Genomic DNA, 7166 nt, shown 5'->3' with positions numbered 1-7166 from the left:
ATGTTGGAAAAGAGTGTTTTCATATTCCTAGCATATTCTTGGAATATTCCTTAGCATATTCCTGGAATATTCTTAGCATATTCCTAGCATATTCCTGGAATATTCCTAGTTTTCTCGTTGTCTGCGTTTTGCAGTGTAAGCACTGTGTCGCGTAGGAACACACGGTACGTGCTTAAACTTGAAAAATAACGTTTTTAAGCGTTTTAATTTATTTTTCAACACGAACCTGATTAAAATAAAATTTTAATCATAACAGAATATTTGTGGGATTAAATATTATCCGGGCGGCCATCAACGTTCGTTTCGCAGTTTTGTCGCAATTAGTTCTGCTCTTAAAGTGTGTTTCGGGTGCTTTTTAGTGCTTATTTTTGCTTTCATATAGCATATATATTAAACCCTTGTATGTACTCTTGGGTTTTAATGTATTCTTGTTATTGGACCTACACCTAGGCTCCAATTTTATTGTCTGACTGCTTTCTGCAGTTCCGTTGACACAGTGTGTCTTACCGGTGAGTTTACTAATATTTTGACGCAACGCTCTCGTTTTTGCATAAAGCAATATTTTTGTAGTATAAAACGTACATGAATTCACTTGTATGGAATTCAGAAACTTATTTCTCTTGTAAACTAGATCATGTATGTTCATTAAGGCACAGATCATTGTTCATTTAGTGTACGGAATGTACGGAAAAGTGACGGTTGTCACAGTCTCCCCCCGTTAAAAAGAATTTCGTCCCGAAATTCAAGCGATGCCATCGGTCGCAGGGGAGTTGTGAAACCAATATGGTCACTTATATTTTGAAACACGTCTTTGTGTTCTCATGTCATGTATTTTTAATCATGCTCAAGTAAATCAATCATGTCTTTTCTGCATTGTGGACTCTTGGTCCGAAACCTCAACAGGTTGTATAGTATATCATTGACGTGAATCTTATTTGTGGGAACTATGACTGTTCCTTGCGTCAGACTCCTCTAAAGACTAGACACATGAATGTGTCGCGATCACTACTGATCTTTTTCTGGAAGCTTCATCTTGTGAACAATGGTTCCGATCCCTACACCGGGGATTCAATCTTTTCGTTTCCAATTCACACTACGCCCTTTCTAGGCGCGGCTCTCAATTTAGTCGTGCTTCTTGTCTCAAATTCTTACGATTTCTGCCTCTCATCGCGTAATCTTTCTGTGTTCTGCGGGCTGTCTTGATATAATCGCATATATGAACGACCTTGCCTCTAGATTTTTCCTGGACCATCTCGGCCAGTTGATCCATTATTCCCGGTCTCCGTTCAACACAACGGGAATTGACTCATTACGTTCCATCTAAAGCTTTACACAAAGCGGTTTAGACGGCGGCGTGATAAATACTGTTGTAGGAAGACTCTACTAAGGGTAAGTGAGTGTTCCAACTTTTTATCAAAGTTTATCACACAAGCACGCATCTTGTTCATACAGTATGCATCGTTCAACAGCTCAGTTCATATTCGAGTTCTTACGATCATCGGTGTGCTGCAATCCCTTGCGATCAGTAAAGATCGTGCAACGTTTTCTTTCAGGTAATAACGCCCAGTTTGATGCGCGCAATGACTGTACCTATCTCAAGGGTTCTTCTCATGATTCCTTAATCAATTTCCACGTATGTAATGTCGTGGTCTTGTTGCATCGGCGTACAATCGAGACTTTGTCGAGAGGCGTCACATAATTGCAACTCTAGCTCCTTAGCTCTTGGTTGCAGGGTTGGCATGAATCTCGTTCTTATCCATCATGGATCTGAAAGTTCTCACTTCGCGAATTCGAAATCCGCTTTTCGTCATCATAGCGCTTAACTGTTCTTTCTCTAAGAGTTGCAAGGTAAATTGCAGTTGTTGCTCACGACCTTCCTTGGTCATTGGCCATATGAGAATGTAGTCAATAAGTATATGGCTTATCTAGGTATGGCTTACACGTTCGATTTCATGAGGTCCATGAATATTGTCGATGCATGTGTTAGGCCAAATGGTACGACTAGGAACTCGTAACTTCCAAAGCGAGTCCTAAAGGTCGTTTCAGGGACACTTCCTTCTGGTATACACAGTCATGGACATCCTGTCCTCAAGTTGATCCTTGGGTGGCAACTAGGATCTTATGATTTTGTCTGTTTATGTTGCCAGTCGTTGGCAAAGGATTCTGATTCTCAATTCTCAGGAATTTACGCAAAATGGAACTGCCAACTTTCTCCTCATATCCCTAACTAAAGGCGTCATGTCCTTAACTTCCTCTGTCTGGTAGCTCTTGCAGTTACGTCCGGAGCTCATGCTTTACGGACGAAGTTAGTCGGTAAGACATTATTCGACACTGGTGCTGCTCTTGGCACGTGGTTTATCCTAAACTTCTCTTGACGCTGCGAAGGGGCATTTCTGGCAAGTCTTTTGAAAAGGCTACTAGAACTTCTTCCATCGCGGGGATGTTCCCAGGTTCTGCAGTCTACTCAGAGGCATTTCTATGCCTCTTCGACCAATGAAGGATGTCGTAGATCTGCCGCCTTATGGGGTCTAGCATCCTTGCGCCTATTACAGTAAAGTTGGGTTTCATCATTCGCACGAGGGATGCGTCTGATTTTCTCGTATTGACGACTTCAGCTGCATACTTGGATTTCCGATCCATGCTGATTATTATGACCTCACGAGTCAATGGTAACAGAAGGTTACGGCCCCCTGAGTGCCTAATCACGATCCTTAATCGCTTCGACTGTTTAAGCTATCCTTCTATATGCCCATTTCTAAAGAATACGGGGCGTCTATCTTACTTGAGACTAGGCCAAGAAGTTTCTTAAGTTCTAAGCATGCAAGGTTAAGGTTGATGCCAGTATTAGAAATAGATGCATAAGGGTGGTTAATAGGGAACGTACCCGTAACCGCATCTGGATCCTAGCGTGGTTCACGAGTTCGATCGTGAAAACCCTTCCTTGCTTGTTTCTTCTTTGGGCAATCTTTCCTAAAGTGCCCTGCTTCACCACATTTGTAGCAACCGGGTATTCTCTTATTTCTTCCATCTGGGTCCTTCGCCCAACAGGCGTCCCTGTTGTGCCCTTCTTTTCCACACTTTCCACACCTAGGCTTCAGACATCGACCTTTATGGTGAAAAGTGCATTCTCTGCACCTCGGCTTAGTCCCCGAGTAAACATTACCACCTGCCCTATTAATGGCTCCATCAGTGCTCCTGCCATGTGGCGAATTCACTTTCTTTCTTTTGTTTGCTTTAGAGCTTCCATAGTTGAGTTGGGTGCTCATCTTTAGGTTTGAGGACTTCCTCTTCTTGTTGCTTGACGACTCCACATGAGTCTTTTTCTTGTTATCCTCAGATTCCGAAAATTTTCCCGCACGTAGAGCCTCTTCAGTAAGGGTGACACTCATATCGATAGCCTCTGCGATGGTTGAGGGTTTTGAGGTAGTAACCATGCCCCTAATCTGGGGTGCAAGTCCCCAAATGAATCGTTCTATCCTCTTGAATTCCGGTTTGACTAGGTAGGGGACGACCCTAGACAAGTCGTGAAATCGCTGGACGTATTCAGGAATCTTCGGTCCGTCCATTTTCAAATTCCAGAACTCCACCTCAAGCTTCTGGATTTCAGTCCTAGAACAGTATTTCTTTTCCATCATTTCCTTGAGCTCGTCCCAGCTCAGTGCATAAGCAGCATCTGCACCAAGGGTCTGAACCTGAAGGTTCCACCATGAGAGTGCGCCATCCAGAAATAACCCTGAGATATAGGTAACGCTTTGTTGGGGTGAACAGTTACTCATTCTTAGAACTGAGTCCGTCTTTTCTGTCCAACGAACAAATGCAACGGCACCTCCTGTGCCATCAAAATTCAAAGGCTTGCAGTCCAGGAACTGTTTATAGGTGCAGCCAGTTGGAGGGTTATTCTCAGTCGTGCCATTGATGTGCTTAGAGCGGAGGGCTTCATGTCGTGCAATTGCCTGCGAGATGCATTCTTGCAGCTCGACTTCTGTTCTTGGTAGCGTACTGGTGTTTGTGTCTCGCCTGGGCGGCATTCCCTTCCGCCAAAACGGTATGAAGTAGGTTAGGCAACATTCCAGGTGTCTATGAGGTACATAGCACCATAAGCCATTATGTAATCACCCAATTTCACATGTATACATAAATACTCAATGTATGAGCGGGAAACAGTTACTGAGCCTTCACTTAGGCTTGCCAACTTGGCTTAAAACGAACTAGAGGTTACATTGCCTCGGTCATTTAGGTTTCAGTTATTTCCCGCTACATTGGTTTTCTTAGGTTTTTGGCTTTACTGGGGCGTACATTTTCCCTTAGAGGGGGTTGCTCGTGTATGGGTGATAGAGAGTGCAAAGTCGCTGAATCTCTTGAATGTTTCTCATCTTCACTTGCTTAAATGTCGTTTTCCTCAAACGTCTCGTACGCAGGTAGAAGTGTCAGTCACGAAGTAGGCTGAGACAGGCTTCCTACTTTCTTACGTGCTAAAGCACTGATCTATGTGATGTTCTACCAGATGAAGGTGAGGACACCTATACATTGAATTTGGTGTGGTTTTCATTAGCTCGACTCGTAGAGTCCACCAGGATTTCTGTGCACTACAAGTCGTTATTACGTGGGCCCCCGTAATAATAAATTGTCTTGCACAGTTACCCCAATTTTCTCTCGTCCAAGCAGATGATTGATCTAGGAGGGGACACTACTGTCCTTACACTCCTTGCCATGGAAAGGACCATTGCGGAGGTCCATGCGCTAACATTCGTTACTGTTATGCGCGTATAGGCACGATGATTAGATGGAATAGGAATGGAGAGAATTCCTAGTAGTTGGAGGGGCACCTTCGTGATGAATACTTCATCTTCCTTTTCTAGTCAAGTATGCTGTCAATTTTGCTTCACATAATCCGGAGGGATCTCGTCCCGTTGATTAAGAGTTCGTTCAAGGTCGCCGCCTCTGCCTCGTCATCACCACCGTAGTTTGGCATCTTCACGTTCGAGAGGGAAGAGCAGCCATCTCCTACGGAAGTAAGCTCAGAGTCTTGTCTGGTAATCACTCCCAGCCACGAGCTTTGCAAAGGACGCGAGGTCGATAGCTTCATCGTGCGAGTCACGTACCGTAATAGGAGTCGGAGTCGAAAGAATTTTATTCACGTCAATAATCATTCCGTACACTTATTCGTATGCATGAATACAAATAACAAATATGCTACTTAGCATAATCAAGTAACTTAATGCATTATACCACGTATAACTCTCGTTTTGGGGGGGGGGTCATTTTGTCAAGTCTAACTTTTGTAGACTATGCCTTGGTTGGCACCTTACTCTATGGGTATTCCTCACTAATGTCCTTGCCTTGTCTTTTCTTTGAAAAGTGTCTGACTCGTGGATCTTGGCGCTTTCGTGAATGCAATGAAAACCATTTTGTAAAATGTTTTTGTGAAAGCACTTTAGTGATTGTAGTCTAGACTCGAGAAGGAATCCTAGTTCACTACAATCGAAGCTCTGATACCAAACTGTCACACCCTGTCTTTTGCGGAAGCGTATGATGTGTGACTAGCTTGTTATCATTGCATTCGATCATAATAAACAACTACATGATTTAAAACGATGTTCATCCATTCGGAAAATTTTGAGGATCACAAACACTTGTCATTTAAGTTTTAAAACACAACCTTCATCTAGGTTACAATTCAACAAAAGTGGATGACATCTAAACTTGTAGTCTACTTCTAGTTACAACACTTGCGCCCAAGATCCATCCTGTCACCTGAAATACATGTAATTTTGGAAAACATCAACATAAAGTTGAGCGAGTTCATGCGTTTTGCATACCGAGTATGAAAACATGGTATGTATCTTGTATAAATAAAGTATTCTTGCAAAAATCAAGTTTTCTTGTGTACACCACGTACTAATTGAATGTTTGTACAAAGACATTTCGGCATGTGAGGACATATGGAGCATTAGTGTTGGCTCCTTTAAGGCATGTGAGGACTTATGGAGCATTAGTATTGGCTCCTTTAACTATGTCGATTACCCTCGACTGTGTCGATTAACCTCGACTGTGTCAATTTCCCTTGACTGTGTCGATTACCCTCGACTGTGTCGATTTACCTCGACTGTGTCGATTTACCTCGACTGGGACACCGAAGCACTCAAGAGGTCACATAAGGACCATGAGTGGGGCTCGGCCGTACCCGTTAGATCTAACCCTCGTCCCTAATTACTGAATGTTTTTAATGGCTTGGTACTAGTTTTCACCAAGACTTTATGGCATTTTTAGTATTAAGTCTATGCTCACATGATCTAGTAATTTCTAGGCATTTCTTAAAGCACATCATACTTGATTCTCGTTCTCACCAAGTGTGCTTCTCGTATTTTTGTATTCTCGATTCGTATTGCACTCGGTACTCGTTCTCACCAAGAGTGCTTCTTGTATTTTTACTACTTGTAAAAATATTATAATATTTGTAACATGTATTTCACCCCCGAGAGTTATAAAACCAAAAACAGTTAAAGAAAAGGGGGAGCATGAACTCACAACTTTGCATTCCTGCGTCGTAAACTTCACCGGAGTTGCTTATCTAGCGTCGTGACCTAAACGCGTTTTATTAACGTTAGTCACTAGACTTGTATCGCACAAGTGCAAGTCACTATCTTTTGTATTTGTGTTCTTGTGTTAAAAATATTTATATTTTTAACTATTTGTCTTATATCATTTTCTCAAAAATAAATATACGTATCTTGTATTTTGCACCCGAATTATGTATTTTGTCCAAGTAATATATTTTCATAAATATATCCTCTTGTATGTGTCTAAGCATGTTGTATGTGTATTTTCATGTTTATACTCCTCATGAGTATTTAGTGTATCTTTACGTCTCAATACGCTAGCACGTATAACACATACTATATACACTTAGCACAAAAGTTGGTGATAAAATAATATATATTTTTCTCTCAAAAATATACATATTTATATCCACTTTTATTTTTGAAGAAATCCTCATTTCTTATCACCAAAAAGTAGGGAAACCTTGGTAATACCTTTAAATACATTTTTAGGGAATAAGTTCTTCAAAAACTTATATTTTTCTAAGTGTCAAAATTTATAAAAATTTTGACAGAGTTTCCCCTAAAAATGGAGGTTTCCCATGTTTTCAAAACATGTGTTTATTT

Source organism: Helianthus annuus, chromosome 15 (assembly GCF_002127325.2).
Source record: "Helianthus annuus cultivar XRQ/B chromosome 15, HanXRQr2.0-SUNRISE, whole genome shotgun sequence".
Taxonomy (NCBI): domain Eukaryota; kingdom Viridiplantae; phylum Streptophyta; class Magnoliopsida; order Asterales; family Asteraceae; genus Helianthus; species Helianthus annuus.
This window is presented reverse-complemented; position numbering follows the sequence as displayed.